Source organism: Anser brachyrhynchus (genome assembly GCF_964034855.1).
Source record: "Anser brachyrhynchus genome assembly, chromosome: 6".
Classification (NCBI taxonomy): domain Eukaryota; kingdom Metazoa; phylum Chordata; class Aves; order Anseriformes; family Anatidae; genus Anser; species Anser brachyrhynchus.
In genome coordinates, this window is record NC_137700.1 from 3,857,404 (window position 1) to 3,878,698 (window position 21,295).

A 21,295-nucleotide genomic window follows, 5' to 3' on the forward strand; every position below is an offset into this window, starting at 1 on the left:
CGCTGCTAGTGACTTGCGGAAAAGGGACTCCACAATCAGTGAGATTGTAAAGTAGGTATGTTTATTCAGCGCTGGGCAGCACGGGAGGTCGTGGGCATGAAGATTGATGACTCTTCCTCGTCACCGCTAGTTGACCTCTTGTCTTTGCACAGACTCAGTTGCTCCTTGGCTCTTGTCCATCTGCAGGACCAGTTTCTCCCAGTTTCTTAAGACAGGCTCACTCTCTTATGAGGAGACTGACCTTGGTAAGGGGCCCAAGGCTTCTTGCTTTAGTTAATTGGCACAATGCACCATAGTTAGCAAAGACGCTAAGTAGCATCCTAGTTTAACGCTGTCAGCGCTCTATCTCTACTTGATAAGATTCTCCTAACTCCCTCTCTCACTGGAGCCCACGCAGCCCTCCGTCCTGCCGAAGGACTTCACGGGGACTTCTGCCGGCTCCGGGTGCCCGCACACAGACAGAAATGGCTTTGAGAGAAAACAATCAGGAGGAGGAGAGCTCAGAGACTGCGGCCGGCTTCGGCCACCTTCCCCTCGCTTTCCCTCTCCGTGTTCAAACCGAGCACTGTTCTGCCGTCAACCTTCGCTGCCTCTGCCCGCGGCGCTGGGCTTTCGCGTGTGCCATTGCTCCTCTACATATTTTATCCTTCCTTTTGTAAGGAATGGTCCAGCAATTCGTGTCACTAAGGGATTTGAAGGGTTAACATCGAGGCCCGGGTCTAGGTGATAAGAGAACAAAGGGGTTTTTAGGGAAAAGTGCTGACTACTGCAGGGGATGTTGCTAGAGTTTCTGAAATCCGGCGCAGAGGCTCCCAAACGAGGAGGAAGGGGGAGCTGAAGGACAATTGAAGGACAAAAGCCTGGGAGGAAGACAACCAGCATTCAGCCCGAGCAAGCCCCGAGAGACCACCAGAGACTGGTACGCAGGCGCCCCTGGGAGGGGTTTCGGATTCCGGAAACCAATTCTAATAACCCTGCCTCTTCTCGAAGTAGTAATGAATATGTATTAGCCTGGGAGCATCAAAACCAGCCGCCTTACGTAACAGGTGTGCGTCCTGGGGGAGCAGAGACTCCCGGCGCACCCAGCGCTGCTTGCTTGCCTCTATTCGTTTAATAAATTGTAAACTTTGATTGTAATCCTATTTGGATTTATAACAGCCATTTATAACACTTTTTATATTTGTATTTTATTTAAGGCTGTCTTGCCCCCCTCCCCCCCCAGCCTCGCTGCTCGCCAATAAAGCTGGCGCAGGGGCTAAGGGATTTGAAGGGCCTGCTTGTACACCTAAGGGATTTGAGGGCCTGCTTGTACACCTAAGGTATTTGAGGGCCTGCTTGTACACCTTTGGGGACTGCCTCTTTTGGGGGGGGGTGGGGGGGTGTTAGGAGCTGCTTGTATACTTTTTTAGGCATTCCTCTGAGAGGGGGTTGGGAGCTTCGTGTATACTGGGGGGGGAGGGCCTCCCTCGAGGTGGAAGGGGGGGGGTTGGAGCGTTTCTACACTGTAGGGGCCTGCCTGTACACTTTTGGGGCCTGCCTTGGAGGGGTTGGGAACTGCTTGTACACCTTTGGGGCCTGCGTCTGCGCGGGGCGGGGGGGGGTTGGGGGGTTGGAGCTGGTTTTAACCTTTCGGGCTTGCATCTGGAGGGGGTTGGGGCCTGCCTTTGGGGGGGTGGTTGTGAGCTGCTTGTATACTGTAGGGGCCTGCTTGTACACCTTTGGGGCCTGCGTCTGGGGGGGGGTGGGAGCTGCTTGTACACTGTTAGGGCCTGCCTTGGGGGAGGGGTTGGGGCATGTGCCTTGTGGGCATGGGGTTGGGAGCTGCTTCTACGCTGTAGGGGTCTGGGTCTTGGGGGGTTGGGGCTGTTTGTACACCTTTGGGGCGTGCCTCTGGGGAGGATGGGGAGTTGCTTGTACACCTTTGGGGCCTGTGTCTGGGGGGGGGTTGGGGCCTGTGCCGGGGGGGTTGGGAGCTGCTTGTACGCTCTAGGGTCCTCTGGCAGGCTTTGGGGCCTCCCTTTGAGGGGGGCAGTTGGGAGCTGGTTGTACACCTTTGGGGCCTGAGTCTGGGGTGTGGGGGCTGGGGCTGAGGCCTGGGGCCTGGGGCATGCATCTGGGTGGTGGTGGGGGGGGGTCCAGTTCATGGGGGGGGTGGGTTGGGAGCTGCTTGTGGACAGTTGGGGTCTGCATCCGGGTGTGGCTGGGGCCTGCTTGTAGACTTCTGCAGCCTGTGTCTGGTGTTTGGGGGCTTTTCTGTAGTGTTTGGGGATTGCATTTTGGCTTTGGGATGTGTCTAGAGCTTCTGGGGCCTAGCTGTAGTGCTTGGGGCCTGCGTCTGGGGCTTTTCTGTAGCATTTTGGTAGCGTGTTTGTGATTTGGGGTCTGTATCCAGGGTTTTGCCTTTTTTGTAGTTTTCAGCTTTGTGTCTGTTTCTTTGTTGGTTGCCTGGGGTTTGGGGTTTGGATCATTAGTCAGTGTCATTAGCGTCGGGGGGTTGATATGAAGGGTTAGGGTTGTGGTTAGAGTTGTTAGGGTTAAAGAGAATAAGGATTTTAGGGTAAGGGGATCAAGGTTGTGGGAATAAAAATGTTTTTGCACAGAGTTACATCGTTTAGAGGGAAGGAAGGTGGTATTGATATATGCTTGCAGTGATAAGAAAGCTTAACAGACAACCTTGTAAAATGCAGACAACCAGAATCCTTAGAGCAATTGGGTGGAAATCACGGTGTAAGAAACATTACCACCTCAAAGAGGAAAACAGTCAAGAAAAAAATAAAATTGACTAGTAACAGGCCAGCAGCTGTGTATTTTCTGTGAAGCACTGGATAGATTGTGAACCTGGATTACCCAGTCAATGGGGAGACTGGGGAGGGTCCTGGTCACCGAGAGGAAAAAAAAAATTATATAAACTGTGTTATGGAACTAGTAGGTGGCTTGTGGGACGCCTGCCATTGCAATCATGAATAAAAATGCTACCTCACTGAGATACTTGCCTGAGCCTATGGTATTGGTTACAGAGTGTTTCTAATAAGGTGTTAGGGTGTTAAGGTTTCAGGGCTAAGGCACTAGGGTTGGGTTTCAGGGTTAGGGTTTCCAGGGTTTAGGGTTAGGATTTTAAGGTTGTTAGGGTTGGAGTTATAAGGGTTAGGGTTTGGGGGTTAGTGTGTTAAGGTTTTAAAGTATTTTGTGGTTTTAGTGTTGATAGGGTTTTTAGGGTTAGGGTCTTAGGGTTTTAGTTATGGTCAGGTATTTAGGGTTAGGGTTTTAAGGTCTTATTTTTTTTTTTTAAGGTTAGGGTCTCCAGCGTTAGGGCTCTGAGAATCTTTACGTTTTGGGTTAGGGTTTAGAGGGTCTTAATTTTTAGGGTTAGGGCTTTTAGGCGTAGGTCTAGTGTGGTAAATTTTATCGGGTTAGGACTGTAAGGGGTTTTAGGGTTAGGGTTTCTAGGGTTTTTTGGGGTAGGGGTTAGGGTTAGATCCGTGGGAGCCGTAGTATTAGGGGTCAGGGTTCTTAGGGCTAAGGCCCAATATTAGGGTGGAAGGCCAAACTAAAGGGGGAGCCCCCCCCAAAATTGAAGGGTCGAAGCCCCAATTTAGGGGAAGAAACGTCAAAATTGTGGGGTCCCCCAAAATTGGGCGGAAGAGCTCTTAATATTGGGGGAAACCCAAAAAAGGAGGGTGGGGGACTCTAAAATTGGGGGGACCCCCCAAATTGGTTGTGTCCCCCCCCAAATTGGTTGTGTCCCCCCCAAAATTGGTTGTGTCCCCCCCAGTTAGGGGAGGAACCCCCAAAATTGGGTGGGCGAACCCCCATATTGGGGGGGCAGAACACTTAAATGGAAGTGTGAAATTCCAGAATTGAATGTGGACCCCCCAGAACAGTCTTCAGGGGTTTAGTGTGGTAAATTTTATCGGGTTAGGGCTGTAAGGGTTTTTAGGGTTAGGGTATCTAGGGTTTGTTGGGGTAGGGGTTAGGGTTAGATCCGTGGTTGCCATAGCGTTAGGGGTCAAGGTTCTTAGGGGTTAGGCCTAATATTAGGGCGGAAGGCCAAAATAAGAGGGTGGGAGCCCCCCCCAAAATTGAAGGGTTGAAGCCCCAAGTTAGGGGAAGGAACGTCAAAATTGTGGGGTCCCCCAAAATTGGGCGGAAGAACTTTTAATATTAGGGGGGAACCCAAAAAAGGAGGCTGGGGGACTCTACAATCGGTTGTGTCCCCCCCAAATTAGGGGAGGAACCCCCAAAATTGGGTGGGCGAACCCCCAAATTGGGGGGAAGAAGACTTAAATGGAAGTGTGAAATTCCAGAATTGAATGTGGACCCCCCCCAGACCTGGGGAGGAATCCCCAAACTTGGGGGCGACCCCCAAATTTGGGGTTAAAGCCCCAGATCCCGGGGAGCTAAGCCCCAAATTAAGGGAAGGAACCTCAAACATGTGGTGAGAACCCCAACATTGGGGGAAAGAACCTTAATATTAGGGTGGCAGGCCAAGAAAGGATGGTGGGGGCCTCCAAAATTGTGGGGGGCTTGGAACTGGGGGGAATCCCCAAAATGGAGGGGGAACCCCAAAAGTGGGGGGGGGGGGCGAAGCACCAAATTAGGGGAAGGAACCCCAAAATTGCGGGGAAGAACTCTGAAATGGAGAGCTGAAAACCCGAAATTGAGGGGAAACCCCCCAAAACGGCGGGAAAACCCTCCATAAACACGAAACCGGTAATGTAACAGAGCAAAAAATGGCGTCCTACGGCAAGCTGCGAGGCTCAATTTTCTGGGGAGTGCTGGGAAATGTAGTTCTTGGCCACCGGGTTTCCGGGAGTCCATATTGTTTTCCCAGAGCATGCCGGGAGATGTAGTTCTCGGACACTGGGCTTCCGGGAGGCCATGTTGGTTTCCCATCTTTGCTAGACTCCGGGTGCTCTGGCTTCACAGAGAAACCCCCAAACTGAAAAATGTACCTGCTAATATATTGGGCTCTAAATGTAGCCCTGGGTTAATTGAATAACAATCCCTGGGTAAGATTGAAGTGCAGGAGGGGTTGGCTACGGTTTTAAGAGCCGGTTTGCAGAAAAGGGATTTCCCGTTAAGAAATGGCATATACTGATTGTTCTCTTCCTTGCTCTGCCAAGACCTGAAGCACATCTTGGAAGCCAGGCAGAATCCGTGGAGCCAATGGAGTTCTCAAGCTCGACTTCAGCTTCTTCCCAGCTAGAAGAAGCAAGGACACGCCGGCTGAGTTCCACAGGCAACGCGCCCGTATCTGTAGACGAGGATTTAGAGATGCTACTTTGGGAACTCTCAGACGGCATACTGGAAGCCGAGCTCGACTTGGACCCAGGGAAGGATGAGGATGACCTCCTCCTTGAGCTTTCCAAGATGATTGATGATTGAACTGCATAGTCCTATGGTATATTAAAAAAAAAAAAAAAAAAAAAAAACCAAAAAAAAAACCAACTCTTCTTCTTGTTGGATACCCTGAGGTGATCCTTTTTCTAACTGAGGCTTTGCAATGAGACTTAAAGCACAGTTGGAACTGGTAGAAATTGGCAGGATTTGCACTCAGTTGTCCTAAGTTTCCCTGCTGGTCAGAGTTAAGGTCTTGTGCATGGTTCCGTAAGTAGAGGTGGCTACCTTTGATATCAAGAGGACAAAACACTTGTTTCTTTTGGCACAGAAAGATGTCCATCGGCACGCTGTGGTGGCTGTGAATTGACGTAGTGATGGAGCGATGCTCTGAAGGCTTAAACGGAAAGCTTCTTCCTTCCGCCCCCCCTTGGCACAGCTCGATGTTGGGCACATTGTGAAGCCTGGGTGTTCTGATTTCTCGGACAGTTGATACCCAAATCCCGGAGTTACTATGTCAACTCTTGACTTTTATTTGTGTATGCCATTGTTTTGACTGTAATCTTTTCAGATGATGAAGCTGTAAGGGCGGGAGGGAGCAAAATAATTATTCTAGCGTTGTGGACCAAACATGCTGCCAGGAGTGGTGGTGGTGGGGTCAGCCCACCCGGCCTTACTTTCAATTATCAGGGATGATAAAATGGTGTGAAAAGCAGCAGCTCTGCGATACGGCTACGCTACCCCCACTCCCTTCTCTTGTGCTGTACCAAAGTTCCCCCAAGCTTTGGTTGGTGCTTTTTGCTGGTGACAGTAGGACTCCAGGGCGAGTAGTCGGGACTCTCCTGCAGTAACTGGGTCAATTAAGGGTTGGTTTAAGTGCCTCCTGGTTTTTAAAATTGCTCCCCTGAGCTGCTGGCTCTGCTGCCTGCTACAGCAAATGTTCGGGTGCCATCAGCGTCGCACTTGGGCGTGGGCACTGACCCTGCGGAGGAGAGCTGAGACTCGCGTGTATTGTGTACCCTGCCGCCAGTGATCGTTTTCCCCTAGCAGATCTATTTTGAATCATTTCCCTAAATTTTAGAGGAACTTTAGGCTCTTTGTGCTATGATTTGTGAAGCTGTAGGGGCCCTCAGGCATTTGCTGCTGGCAGAGGAAAACCGCTTGTCGAATTTGTTGTAAATACTTTCTGTTTGCACAACAACGCCTGGGTGTGTGTGTGTGTGTGTGTGTGTGTGTGTGTGTGCGTGCGTGCTTTGACGACCCCCTGCGACGCCCCAGCTCCGCGAGGGAAGCTTTGAAGCGGCTCTGGGAAAACCTCTGCGGAAGAAACCGCTGCTAGTGACTTGCGGAAAAGGGACTCCACAATCAGTGAGATTGTAAAGTAGGTATGTTTATTCAGCGCTGGGCAGCACGGGAGGTCGTGGGCATGAAGATTGATGACTCTTCCTCGTCACCGCTAGTTGACCTCTTGTCTTTGCACAGACTCAGTTGCTCCTTGGCTCTTGTCCATCTGCAGGACCAGTTTCTCCCAGTTTCTTAAGACAGGCTCACTCTCTTATGAGGAGACTGACCTTGGTAAGGGGCCCAAGGCTTCTTGCTTTAGTTAATTGGCACAATGCACCATAGTTAGCAAAGACGCTAAGTAGCATCCTAGTTTAACGCCGTCAGCGCTCTATCTCTACTTGATAAGATTCTCCTAACTCCCTCTCTCACTGGAGCCCACGCAGCCCTCCGTCCTGCCGAAGGACTTCACGGGGACTTCTGCCGGCTCCGGGTGCCCGCACACAGACAGAAATGGCTTTGAGAGAAAACAATCAGGAGGAGGAGAGCTCAGAGACTGCGGCCGGCTTCGGCCACCTTCCCCTCGCTTTCCCTCTCCGTGTTCAAACCGAGCACTGTTCTGCCGTCAACCTTCGCTGCCTCTGCCCGCGGCGCTGGGCTTTCGCGTGTGCCATTGCTCCTCTACATATTTTATCCTTCCTTTTGTAAGGAATGGTCCAGCAATTCGTGTCACTAAGGGATTTGAAGGGTTAACATCGAGGCCCGGGTCTAGGTGATAAGAGAACAAAGGGGTTTTTAGGGAAAAGTGCTGACTACTGCAGGGGATGTTGCTAGAGTTTCTGAAATCCGGCGCAGAGGCTCCCAAACGAGGAGGAAGGGGGAGCTGAAGGACAATTGAAGGACAAAAGCCTGGGAGGAAGACAACCAGCATTCAGCCCGAGCAAGCCCCGAGAGACCACCAGAGACTGGTACGCAGGCGCCCCTGGGAGGGGTTTCGGATTCCGGAAACCAATTCTAATAACCCTGCCTCTTCTCGAAGTAGTAATGAATATGTATTAGCCTGGGAGCATCAAAACCAGCCGCCTTACGTAACAGGTGTGCGTCCTGGGGGAGCAGAGACTCCCGGCGCACCCAGCGCTGCTTGCTTGCCTCTATTCGTTTAATAAATTGTAAACTTTGATTGTAATCCTATTTGGATTTATAACAGCCATTTATAACACTTTTTATATTTGTATTTTATTTAAGGCTGTCTTGCCCCCCTCCCCCCCCAGCCTCGCTGCTCGCCAATAAAGCTGGCGCAGGGGCTAAGGGATTTGAAGGGCCTGCTTGTACACCTAAGGGATTTGAGGGCCTGCTTGTACACCTAAGGGATTTGAGGGCCTGCTTGTACACCTTTGGGGACTGCCTCTTTTGGGGGGGGGGGGGGGGGGGGTGTTAGGAGCTGCTTGTATACTTTTTTAGGCATTCCTCTGAGAGGGGGTTGGGAGCTTCGTGTATACTGGGGGGGGAGGGCCTCCCTCGAGGTGGAAGGGGGGGGGTTGGAGCGTTTCTACACTGTAGGGGCCTGCCTGTACACTTTTGGGGCCTGCCTTGGAGGGGTTGGGAACTGCTTGTACACCTTTGGGGCCTGCGTCTGCGCGGGGCGGGGGGGGGTTGGGGGGTTGGAGCTGGTTTTAACCTTTCGGGCTTGCATCTGGAGGGGGTTGGGGCCTGCCTTTGGGGGGGTGGTTGTGAGCTGCTTGTATACTGTAGGGGCCTGCTTGTACACCTTTGGGGCCTGCGTCTGGGGGGGGGTGGGAGCTGCTTGTACACTGTTAGGGCCTGCCTTGGGGGAGGGGTTGGGGCATGTGCCTTGTGGGCATGGGGTTGGGAGCTGCTTCTACGCTGTAGGGGTCTGGGTCTTGGGGGGTTGGGGCTGTTTGTACACCTTTGGGGCGTGCCTCTGGGGAGGATGGGGAGTTGCTTGTACACCTTTGGGGCCTGTGTCTGGGGGGGGGTTGGGGCCTGTGCCGGGGGGGTTGGGAGCTGCTTGTACGCTCTAGGGTCCTCTGGCAGGCTTTGGGGCCTCCCTTTGAGGGGGGCAGTTGGGAGCTGGTTGTACACCTTTGGGGCCTGAGTCTGGGGTGTGGGGGCTGGGGCTGAGGCCTGGGGCCTGGGGCATGCATCTGGGTGGTGGTGGGGGGGGGTCCAGTTCATGGGGGGGGTGGGTTGGGAGCTGCTTGTGGACAGTTGGGGTCTGCATCCGGGTGTGGCTGGGGCCTGCTTGTAGACTTCTGCAGCCTGTGTCTGGTGTTTGGGGGCTTTTCTGTAGTGTTTGGGGATTGCATTTTGGCTTTGGGATGTGTCTAGAGCTTCTGGGGCCTAGCTGTAGTGCTTGGGGCCTGCGTCTGGGGCTTTTCTGTAGCATTTTGTTAGCGTGTTTGTGATTTGGGGTCTGTATCCAGGGTTTTGCTTTTTTTGTAGTTTTCAGCTTTGTGTCTGTTTCTTTGTTGGTTGCCTGGGGTTTGGGGTTTGGATCATTAGTCAGTGTCATTAGCGTCGGGGGGTTGATATGAAGGGTTAGGGTTGTGGTTAGAGTTGTTAGGGTTAAAGAGAATAAGGATTTTAGGGTAAGGGGATCAAGGTTGTGGGAATAAAAATGTTTTTGCACAGAGTTACATCGTTTAGAGGGAAGGAAGGTGGTATTGATATATGCTTGCAGTGATAAGAAAGCTTAACAGACAACCTTGTAAAATGCAGACAACCAGAATCCTTAGAGCAATTGGGTGGAAATCACGGTGTAAGAAACATTACCACCTCAAAGAGGAAAACAGTCAAGAAAAAAATAAAATTGACTAGTAACAGGCCAGCAGCTGTGTATTTTCTGTGAAGCACTGGATAGATTGTGAACATGGATTACCCAGTCAATGGGGAAACTGGGGAGGGTCCTGGTCACCGAGAGGAAAAAAAAAATTATATAAACTGTGTTATGGAACTAGTAGGTGGCTTGTGGGACGCCTGCCATTGCAATCGTGAATAAAAATGCTACCTCACTGAGATACTTGCCTGAGCCTATGGTATTGGTTACAGAGTGTTTCTAATAAGGTGTTAGGGTTTTAAGGTTTCAGGGCTAAGGCACTAGGGTTGGGTTTCAGGGTTAGGGTTTCCAGGGTTTAGGGTTAGGATTTTAAGGTTGTTAGGGTTGGAGTTATAAGGGTTAGGGTTTGGGGGTTAGTGTGTTAAGGTTTTAAAGTATTTTGTGGTTTTAGTGTTGATAGGGTTTTTAGGGTTAGGGTCTTAGGGTTTTAGTTATGGTCAGGTATTTAGGGTTAGGGTTTTAAGGTCTTATTTTTTTTTTTTTTAAGGTTAGGGTCTCCAGCGTTAGGGCTTTGAGAATCTTTACGTTTTGGGTTAGGGTTTAGAGGGTCTTAATTTTTAGGGTTAGGGCTTTTAGGCGTAGGTCTAGTGTGGTAAATTTTATCGGGTTAGGACTGTAAGGGTTTTTAGGGTTAGGGTTTCTAGGGTTTTTTGGGGTAGGGGTTAGGGTTAGATCCGTGGGAGCCGTAGTGTTAGGGGTCAGGATTCTTAGGGGTAAGGCCCAATATTAGGGTGGAAGGCCAAACTAAGGGGGGAGCCCCCCCCAAAATTGAAGGGTCGAAGCCCCAATTTAGGGGAAGAAACGTCAAAATTGTGGGGTCCCCCAAAATTGGGCGGAAGAGCTCTTAATATTGGGGGAAACCCAAAAAAGGAGGGTGGGGGACTCTAAAATTGGGGGGACCCCCCAAAATTGGTTGTGTCCCCCCCCAAATTGGTTGTGTCCCCCCCAAAATTGGTTGTGTCCCCCCCAATTAGGGGAGGAACCCCCAAAATTGGGTGGGCGAACCCCCAGATTGGGGGGGAAGAACACTTAAATGGAAGTGTGAAATTCCAGAATTGAATGTGGACCCCCCAGAACAGTCTTCAGGGGTTTAGTGTGGTAAATTTTATCGGGTTAGGGCTGTAAGGGTTTTTAGGGTTAGGGTTTCTAGGGTTTGTTGGGGTAGGGGTTAGGGTTAGATCCGTGGTTGCCATAGCGTTAGGGGTCAAGGTTCTTAGGGGTTAGGCCTAATATTAGGGCGGAAGGCCAAAATAAGAGGGTGGGAGCCCCCCCCAAAATTGAAGGGTTGAAGCCCCAAGTTAGGGGAAGGAACGTCAAAATTGTGGGGTCCCCCAAAATTGGGCGGAAGAACTTTTAATATTAGGGGGGAACCCAAAAAAGGAGGGTGGGGGACTCTAAAATCGGTTGTATCCCCCCCCAATTAGGGGAGGAACCCCCAAAATTGGGTGGGTGAACCCCCAAATTGGGGGGAAGAAGACTTAAATGGAAGTGTGAAATTCCAGAATTGAATGTGGACCCCCCCCAGACCTGGGGAGGAATCCCCAAACTTGGGGGGGACCCCCAAAATTGGGGTTAAAGCCCCAGATCCCGGGGAGCTAAGCCCCAAATTAAGGGAAGGAACCTCAAACATGTGGTGAGAACCCCAACATTGGGGGAAAGAACCTTAATATTAGGGTGGCAGGCCAAGAAAGGATGGTGGGGGCCTCCAAAATTGTGGGGGGCTTGGAACTGGGGGGAATCCCCAAAATGGAGGGGGAACCCCAAAAGTGGGGGGGGGGGCGAAGCACCAAATTAGGGGAAGGAACCCCAAAATTGCGGGGAAGAACTCTGAAATGGAGAGCTGAAAACCCGAAATTGAGGGGAAACCCCCCAAAACGGCGGGAAAACCCTCCATAAACACGAAACCGGTAATGTAACAGAGCAAAAAATGGCGTCCTACGGCACGCTGCGAGGCTCAATTTTCTGGGGAGTGCTGGGAAATGTAGTTCTTGGCCACCGGGTTTCCGGGAGTCCATATTGTTTTCCCAGAGCATGCCGGGAGATGTAGTTCTCGGACACTGGGCTTCCGGGAGGCCATGTTGGTTTCCCATCTTTGCTAGACTCCGGGTGCTCTGGCTTCACAGAGAAACCCCCAAACTGAAAAATGTACCTGCTAATATATTGGGCTCTAAATGTAGCCCTGGGTTAATTGAATAACAATCCCTGGGTAAGATTGAAGTGCAGGAGGGGTTGGCTACGGTTTTAAGAGCCGGTTTGCAGAAAAGGGATTTCCCGTTAAGAAATGGCATATACTGATTGTTCTCTTCCTTGCTCTGCCAAGACCTGAAGCACATCTTGGAAGCCAGGCAGAATCCATGGAGCCAATGGAGTTCTCAAGCTCGACTTCAGCTTCTTCCCAGCTAGAAGAAGCAAGGACACGCCGGCTGAGTTCCACAGGCAACGCGCCCGTATCTGTAGACGAGGATTTAGAGATGCTACTTTGGGAACTCTCAGACGGCATACTGGAAGCCGAGCTCGACTTGGACCCAGGGAAGGATGAGGATGACCTCCTCCTTGAGCTTTCCAAGATGATTGATGATTGAACTGCATAGTCCTATGGTATATTAAAAAAAAAAAAAAAAAATGAAAAAAAAAAAGAAAACAACTCTTCTTCTTGTTGGATACCCCGAGGTGATCCTTTTTCTAACTGAGGCTTTACAATGAGACTTAAAGCACAGTTGGAACTGGTAGAAATTGGCAGGATCTGCACTCAGTTGTCCTAAGTTTCCCTGCTGGTCAGAGTTAAGGTCTTGTGCATGGTTCCGTAACTATAGGTGGCTACCTTTGATATCAAGAGGACAAAGCACTTGTTTCTTTTGGCACAGAAAGATGTCCATCGGCACGCTGTGGTGGCTGTGAATTGACGTAGTGATGGAGCGATGCTCTGAAGGCTTAAACGGAAAGCTTCTTCCTTCCGCCCCCCCTTGGCACAGCTCGATGTTGGGCACATTGTGAAGCCTGGGTGTTCTGATTTCTCGGACAGTTGATACCCAAATCCCGGAGTTACTATGTCAACTCTTGACTTTTATTTGTGTATGCCATTGTTTTGACTGTAATCTTTTCAGATGATGAAGCTGTAGGGGCGGGAGGGAGCAGAATAATTATTCTAGCGTTGTGGACCAAACATGCTGCCAGGAGTGGTGGTGGTGGGGTCAGCCCACCCGGCCTTACTTTCAATTATCAGGGATGATAAAATGGTGTGAAAAGCAGCAGCTCTGCGATACGGCTACGCTACCCCCACTCCCTTCTCTTGTGCTGTACCAAAGTTCCCCCAAGCTTTGGTTGGTGCTTTTTGCTGGTGACAGTAGGACTCCAGGGCGAGTAGTCGGGACTCTCCTGCAGTAACTGGGTCAATTAAGGGTTGGTTTAAGTGCCTCCTGGTTTTTAAAATTGCTCCCCTGAGCTGCTGGCTCTGCTGCCTGCTACAGCAAATGTTCGGGTGCCATCAGCGTCGCACTTGGGCGTGGGCACTGACCCTGCGGAGGAGAGCTGAGACTCGCGTGTATTGTGTACCCTGCCGCCAGTGATCGTTTTCCCCTAGCAGATCTATTTTGAATCATTTCCCTAAATTTTAGAGGAACTTTAGGCTCTTTGTGCTATGATTTGTGAAGCTGTAGGGGCCCTCAGGCATTTGCTGCTGGCAGAGGAAAACCGCTTGTCGAATTTGTTGTAAATACTTTCTGTTTGCACAACAACGCCTGGGTGTGTGTGTGTGTGTGTGTGTGTGTGTGTGTGTGCGTGCGTGCTTTGACGACCCCCTGCGACGCCCCAGCTCCGCGAGGGAAGCTTTGAAGCGGCTCTGGGAAAACCTCTGCGGAAGAAACCGCTGCTAGTGACTTGCGGAAAAGGGACTCCACAATCAGTGAGATTGTAAAGTAGGTATGTTTATTCAGCGCTGGGCAGCACGGGAGGTCGTGGGCATGAAGATTGATGACTCTTCCTCGTCACCGCTAGTTGACCTCTTGTCTTTGCACAGACTCAGTTGCTCCTTGGCTCTTGTCCATCTGCAGGACCAGTTTCTCCCAGTTTCTTAAGACAGGCTCACTCTCTTATGAGGAGACTGACCTTGGTAAGGGGCCCAAGGCTTCTTGCTTTAGTTAATTGGCACAATGCACCATAGTTAGCAAAGACGCTAAGTAGCATCCTAGTTTAACGCTGTCAGCGCTCTATCTCTACTTGATAAGATTCTCCTAACTCCCTCTCTCACTGGAGCCCACGCAGCCCTCCGTCCTGCCGAAGGACTTCACGGGGACTTCTGCCGGCTCCGGGTGCCCGCACACAGACAGAAATGGCTTTGAGAGAAAACAATCAGGAGGAGGAGAGCTCAGAGACTGCGGCCGGCTTCGGCCACCTTCCCCTCGCTTTCCCTCTCCGTGTTCAAACCGAGCACTGTTCTGCCGTCAACCTTCGCTGCCTCTGCCCGCGGCGCTGGGCTTTCGCGTGTGCCATTGCTCCTCTACATATTTTATCCTTCCTTTTGTAAGGAATGGTCCAGCAATTCGTGTCACTAAGGGATTTGAAGGGTTAACATCGAGGCCCGGGTCTAGGTGATAAGAGAACAAAGGGGTTTTTAGGGAAAAGTGCTGACTACTGCAGGGGATGTTGCTAGAGTTTCTGAAATCCGGCGCAGAGGCTCCCAAACGAGGAGGAAGGGGGAGCTGAAGGACAATTGAAGGACAAAAGCCTGGGAGGAAGAGAACCAGCATTCAGCCCGAGCAAGCCCCGAGAGACCACCAGAGACTGGTACGCAGGCGCCCCTGGGAGGGGTTTCGGATTCCGGAAACCAATTCTAATAACCCTGCCTCTTCTCGAAGTAGTAATGAATATGTATTAGCCTGGGAGCATCAAAACCAGCCGCCTTACGTAACAGGTGTGCGTCCTGGGGGAGCAGAGACTCCCGGCGCACCCAGCGCTGCTTGCTTGCCTCTATTCGTTTAATAAATTGTAAACTTTGATTGTAATCCTATTTGGATTTATAACAGCCATTTATAACACTTTTTATATTTGTATTTTATTTAAGGCTGTCTTGCCCCCCTCCCCCCCCAGCCTCGCTGCTCGCCAATAAAGCTGGCGCAGGGGCTAAGGGATTTGAAGGGCCTGCTTGTACACCTAAGGGATTTGAGGGCCTGCTTGTACACCTAAGGGATTTGAGGGCCTGCTTGTACACCTTTGGGGACTGCCTCTTTTGGGGGGGGGGGGGGGGGGTGTTAGGAGCTGCTTGTATACTTTTTTAGGCATTCCTCTGAGAGGGGGTTGGGAGCTTCGTGTATACTGGGGGGGGAGGGCCTCCCTCGAGGTGGAAGGGGGGGGGTTGGAGCGTTTCTACACTGTAGGGGCCTGCCTGTACACTTTTGGGGCCTGCCTTGGAGGGGTTGGGAACTGCTTGTACACCTTTGGGGCCTGCGTCTGCGCGGGGCGGGGGGGGGTTGGGGGGTTGGAGCTGGTTTTAACCTTTCGGGCTTGCATCTGGAGGGGGTTGGGGCCTGCCTTTGGGGGGGTGGTTGTGAGCTGCTTGTATACTGTAGGGGCCTGCTTGTACACCTTTGGGGCCTGCGTCTGGGGGGGGGTGGGAGCTGCTTGTACACTGTTAGGGCCTGCCTTGGGGGAGGGGTTGGGGCATGTGCCTTGTGGGCATGGGGTTGGGAGCTGCTTCTACGCTGTAGGGGTCTGGGTCTTGGGGGGTTGGGGCTGTTTGTACACCTTTGGGGCGTGCCTCTGGGGAGGATGGGGAGTTGCTTGTACACCTTTGGGGCCTGTGTCTGGGGGGGGGTTGGGGCCTGTGCCGGGGGGGTTGGGAGCTGCTTGTACGCTCTAGGGTCCTCTGGCAGGCTTTGGGGCCTCCCTTTGAGGGGGGCAGTTGGGAGCTGGTTGTACACCTTTGGGGCCTGAGTCTGGGGTGTGGGGGCTGGGGCTGAGGCCTGGGGCCTGGGGCATGCATCTGGGTGGTGGTGGGGGGGGGTCCAGTTCATGGGGGGGGTGGGTTGGGAGCTGCTTGTGGACAGTTGGGGTCTGCATCCGGGTGTGGCTGGGGCCTGCTTGTAGACTTCTGCAGCCTGTGTCTGGTGTTTGGGGGCTTTTCTGTAGTGTTTGGGGATTGCATTTTGGCTTTGGGATGTGTCTAGAGCTTCTGGGGCCTAGCTGTAGTGCTTGGGGCCTGCGTCTGGGGCTTTTCTGTAGCATTTTGGTAGCGTGTTTGTGATTTGGGGTCTGTATCCAGGGTTTTGCTTTTTTTGTAGTTTTCAGCTTTGTGTCTGTTTCTTTGTTGGTTGCCTGGGGTTTGGGGTTTGGATCATTAGTCAGTGTCATTAGCGTCGGGGGGTTGATATGAAGGGTTAGGGTTGTGGTTAGAGTTGTTAGGGTTAAAGAGAATAAGGATTTTAGGGTAAGGGGATCAAGGTTGTGGGAATAAAAATGTTTTTGCACAGAGTTACATCGTTTAGAGGGAAGGAAGGTGGTATTGATATATGCTTGCAGTGATAAGAAAGCTTAACAGACAACCTTGTAAAATGCAGACAACCAGAATCCTTAGAGCAATTGGGTGGAAATCACGGTGTAAGAAACATTACCACCTCAAAGAGGAAAACAGTCAAGAAAAAAATAAAATTGACTAGTAACAGGCCAGCAGCTGTGTATTTTCTGTGAAGCACTGGATAGATTGTGAACATGGATTACCCAGTCAATGGGGAAACTGGGGAGGGTCCTGGTCACCGAGAGGAAAAAAAAAATTATATAAACTGTGTTATGGAACTAGTAGGTGGCTTGTGGGACGCCTGCCATTGCAATCGTGAATAAAAATGCTACCTCACTGAGATACTTGCCTGAGCCTATGGTATTGGTTACAGAGTGTTTCTAATAAGGTGTTAGGGTGTTAAGGTTTCAGGGCTAAGGCACTAGGGTTGGGTTTCAGGGTTAGGGTTTCCAGGGTTTAGGGTTAGGATTTTAAGGTTGTTAGGGTTGGAGTTATAAGGGTTAGGGTTTGGGGGTTAGTGTGTTAAGGTTTTAAAGTATTTTGTGGTTTTAGTGTTGATAGGGTTTTTAGGGTTAGGGTCTTAGGGTTTTAGTTATGGTCAGGTATTTAGGGTTAGGGTTTTAAGGTCTTATTTTTTTTTTTTTAAGGTTAGGGTCTCCAGCGTTAGGGCTTTGAGAATCTTTACGTTTTGGGTTAGGGTTTAGAGGGTCTTAATTTTTAGGGTTAGGGCTTTTAGGCGTAGGTCTAGTGTGGTAAATTTTATCGGGTTAGGACTGTAAGGGGTTTTAGGGTTAGGGTTTCTAGGGTTTTTTGGGGTAGGGGTTAGGGTTAGATCCGTGGGAGCCGTAGTGTTAGGGGTCAGGATTCTTAGGGGTAAGGCCCAATATTAGGGTGGAAGGCCAAACTAAGGGGGGAGCCCCCCCCAAAATTGAAGGGTCGAAGCCCCAATTTAGGGGAAGAAACGTCAAAATTGTGGGGTCCCCCAAAATTGGGCGGAAGAGCTCTTAATATTGGGGGAAACCCAAAAAAGGAGGGTGGGGACTCTAAAATTGGGGGGACCCCCCCAAATTGGTTGTGTCCCCCCCCAAATTGGTTGTGTCCCCCCCAAAATTGGTTGTGTCCCCCCCAATTAGGGGAGGAACCCCCAAAATTGGGTGGGCGAACCCCCAGATTGGGGGGGAAGAACACTTAAATGGAAGTGTGAAATTCCAGAATTGAATGTGGACCCCCCAGAACAGTCTTCAGGGGTTTAGTGTGGTAAATTTTATCGGGTTAGGGCTGTAAGGGTTTTTAGGGTTAGGGTTTCTAGGGTTTGTTGGGGTAGGGGTTAGGGTTAGATCCGTGGTTGCCATAGCGTTAGGGGTCAAGGTTCTTAGGGGTTAGGCCTAATATTAGGGCGGAAGGCCAAAATAAGAGGGTGGGAGCCCCCCCCAAAATTGAAGGGTTGAAGCCCCAAGTTAGGGGAAGGAACGTCAAAATTGTGGGGTCCCCCAAAATTGGGCGGAAGAACTTTTAATATTAGGGGGGAACCCAAAAAAGGAGGGTGGGGGACTCTACAATCGGTTGTATCCCCCCCCAATTAGGGGAGGAACCCCCAAAATTGGGTGGGTGAAGAAGACTTAAATGGAAGTGTGAAATTCCAGAATTGAATGTGGACCCCCCCCAGACCTGGGGAGGAATCCCCAAACTTGGGGGGGACCCCCAAAATTGGGGTTAAAGCCCCAGATCCCGGGGAGCTAAGCCCCAAATTAAGGGAAGGAACCTCAAACGTGTGGTGAGAACCCCAACATTGGGGGAAAGAACCTTAATATTAGGGTGGCAGGCCAAGAAAGGATGGTGGGGGCCTCCAAAATTGTGGGGGGCTTGGAACTGGGGGGAATCCCCAAAATGGAGGGGGAACCCCAAAAGTGGGGGGGGGGCGAAGCACCAAATTAGGGGAAGGAACCCCAAAATTGCGGGGAAGAACTCTGAAATGGAGAGCTGAAAACCCGAAATTGAGGGGAAACCCCCCAAAACGGCGGGAAAACCCTCCATAAACACGAAACCGGTAATGTAACAGAGCAAAAAATGGCGTCCTACGGCACGCTGCGAGGCTCAATTTTCTGGGGAGTGCTGGGAAATGTAGTTCTTGGCCACCGGGTTTCCGGGAGTCCATATTGTTTTCCCAGAGCATGCCGGGAGATGTAGTTCTCGGACACTGGGCTTCCGGGAGGCCATGTTGGTTTCCCATCTTTGCTAGACTCCGGGTGCTCTGGCTTCACAGAGAAACCCCCAAACTGAAAAATGTACCTGCTAATATATTGGGCTCTAAATGTAGCCCTGGGTTAATTGAATAACAATCCCTGGGTAAGATTGAAGTGCAGGAGGGGTTGGCTACGGTTTTAAGAGCCGGTTTGCAGAAAAGGGATTTCCCGTTAAGAAATGGCATATACTGATTGTTCTCTTCCTTGCTCTGCCAAGACCTGAAGCACATCTTGGAAGCCAGGCAGAATCCATGGAGCCAATGGAGTTCTCAAGCTCGACTTCAGCTTCTTCCCAGCTAGAAGAAGCAAGGACACGCCGGCTGAGTTCCACAGGCAACGCGCCCGTATCTGTAGACGAGGATTTAGAGATGCTACTTTGGGAACTCTCAGACGGCATACTGGAAGCCGAGCTCGACTTGGACCCAGGGAAGGATGAGGATGACCTCCTCCTTGAGCTTTCCAAGATGATTGATGATTGAACTGCATAGTCCTATGGTATATTGAAAAAAAAAAAAAAAAGAAAAAAAAGAAAACAACTCTTCTTCTTGTTGGATACCCTGAGGTGATCCTTTTTCTAACTGAGGCTTTGCAATGAGACTTAAAGCACAGTTGGAACTGGTAGAAATTGGCAGGATCTGCACTCAGTTGTCCGAAGTTTCCCTGCTGGTCAGAGTTAAGGTCTTGTGCATGGTTCCGTAACTATAGGTGGCTACCTTTGATATCAAGAGGACAAAGCACTTGTTTCTTTTGGCACAGAAAGATGTCCATCGGCACGCTGTGGTGGCTGTGAATTGACGTAGTGATGGAGCGATGCTCTGAAGGCTTAAACGGAAAGCTTCTTCCTTCCGCCCCCCCTTGGCACAGCTCGATGTTGGGCACATTGTGAAGCCTGAGTGTTCTGATTTCTCAGACAGTTGATACCCAAATCCCGGAGTTACTATGTCAACTCTTGACTTTTATTTGTGTATGCCATTGTTTTGACTGTAATCTTTTCAGATGATGAAGCTGTAGGGGCGGGAGGGAGCAGAATAATTATTCTAGCGTTGTGGACCAAACATGCTGCCAGGAGTGGTGGTGGTGGGGTCAGCCCACCCGGCCTTACTTTCAATTATCAGGGATGATAAAATGGTGTGAAAAGCAGCAGCTCTGCGATACGGCTACGCTACCCCCACTCCCTTCTCTTGTGCTGTACCAAAGTTCCCCCAAGCTTTGGTTGGTGCTTTTTGCTGGTGACAGTAGGACTCCAGGGCGAGTAGTCGGGACTCTCCTGCAGTAACTGGGTCAATTAAGGGTTGGTTTAAGTGCCTCCTGGTTTTTAAAATTGCTCCCCTGAGCTGCTGGCTCTGCTGCCTGCTACAGCAAATGTTCGGGTGCCATCAGCGTCGCACTTGGGCGTGGGCACTGACCCTGCGGAGGAGAGCTGAGACTCGCGTGTATTGTGTACCCTGCCGCCAGTGATCGTTTTCCCCTAGCAGATCTATTTTGAATCATTTCCCTAAATTTTAGAGGAACTTTAGGCTCTTTGTGCTATGATTTGTGAAGCTGTAGGGGCCCTCAGGCATTTGCCGCTGGCAGAGGAAAACCGCTTGTCGAATTTGTTGTAAATACTTTCTGTTTGCACAACAACGCCTGGGGGTGTGTGTGTGTGTGTGTGTGTGTGTGTGTGCATGCTTTGACGACCCCCTGCGACGCCCCAGCTCCGCGAGGGAAGCTTTGAAGCGGCTCTGGGAAAACCTCTGCGGAAGAAACCGCTGCTAGTGACTTGCGGAAAAGGGACTCCACAATCAGTGAGATTGTAAAGTAGGTATGTTTATTCAGCGCTGGGCAGCACGGGAGGTCGTGGGCATGAAGATTGATGACTCTTCCTCGTCACCGCTAGTTGACCTCTTGTCTTTGCACAGACTCAGTTGCTCCTTGGCTCTTGTCCATCTGCAGGACCAGTTTCTCCCAGTTTCTTAAGACAGGCTCACTCTCTTATGAGGAGACTGACCTTGGTAAGGGGCCCAAGGCTTCTTGCTTTAGTTAATTGGCACAATGCACCATAGTTAGCAAAGACGCTAAGTAGCATCCTAGTTTAACGCCGTCAGCGCTCTATCTCTACTTGATAAGATTCTCCTAACTCCCTCTCTCACTGGAGCCCACGCAGCCCTCCGTCCTGCCGAAGGACTTCACGGGGACTTCTGCCGGCTCCGGGTGCCCGCACACAGACAGAAATGGCTTTGAGAGAAAACAATCAGGAGGAGGAGAGCTCAGAGACTGCGGCCGGCTTCGGCCACCTTCCCCTCGCTTTCCCTCTCCGTGTTCAAACCGAGCACTGTTCTGCCGTCAACCTTCGCTGCCTCTGCCCGCGGCGCTGGGCTTTCGCGTGTGCCATTGCTCCTCTACATATTTTATCCTTCCTTTTGTAAGGAATGGTCCAGCAATTCGTGTCACTAAGGGATTTGAAGGGTTAACATCGAGGCCCGGGTCTAGGTGATAAGAGAACAAAGGGGTTTTTAGGGAAAAGTGCTGACTACTGCAGGGGATGTTGCTAGAGTTTCTGAAATCCGGCGCAGAGGCTCCCAAACGAGGAGGAAGGGGGAGCTGAAGGACAATTGAAGGACAAAAGCCTGAGAGGAAGACAACCAGCATTCAGCCCGAGCAAGCCCCGAGAGACCACCAGAGACTGGTACGCAGGCGCCCCTGGGAGGGGTTTCAGATTCCGGAAACCAATTCTAATAACCCTGCCTCTTCTCGAAGTAGTAATGAATATGTATTAGCCTGGGAGCATCAAAACCAGCCGCCTTACGTAACAGGTGTGCGTCCTGGGGGAGCAGAGACTCCCGGCGCACCCAGCGCTGCTTGCTTGCCTCTATTCGTTTAATAAATTGTAAACTTTGATTGTAATCCTATTTGGATTTATAACAGCCATTTATAACACTTTTTATATTTGTATTTTATTTAAGGCTGTCTTGCCCCCCTCCCCCCCCAGCCTCGCTGCTCACCAATAAAGCTGGCGCAGGGGCTAAGGGATTTGAAGGGCCTGCTTGTACACCTAAGGGATTTGAGGGCCTGCTTGTACACCTTTGG

At 51.0% G+C, this 21,295-nt stretch overlaps 1 long non-coding RNA gene and 1 pseudogene across 2 annotated transcripts in view; one reads left to right on the top strand and one right to left on the bottom strand.

Annotated features, from left to right (window-relative positions):
* LOC308196956 (ubiquitin carboxyl-terminal hydrolase 42-like) overlaps positions 1 to 21,295 on the bottom strand; it is a 559,714-nt pseudogene that overhangs the window by 521,110 nt on the left and 17,309 nt on the right. The window lies entirely within an intron of this gene.
* On the top strand, positions 17,596 to 18,861 carry LOC308196916. Its single transcript, XR_013952500.1, has 2 exons — positions 17,596 to 18,329; positions 18,444 to 18,861. It is a non-coding gene; the product is annotated as an uncharacterized lncRNA (long non-coding RNA).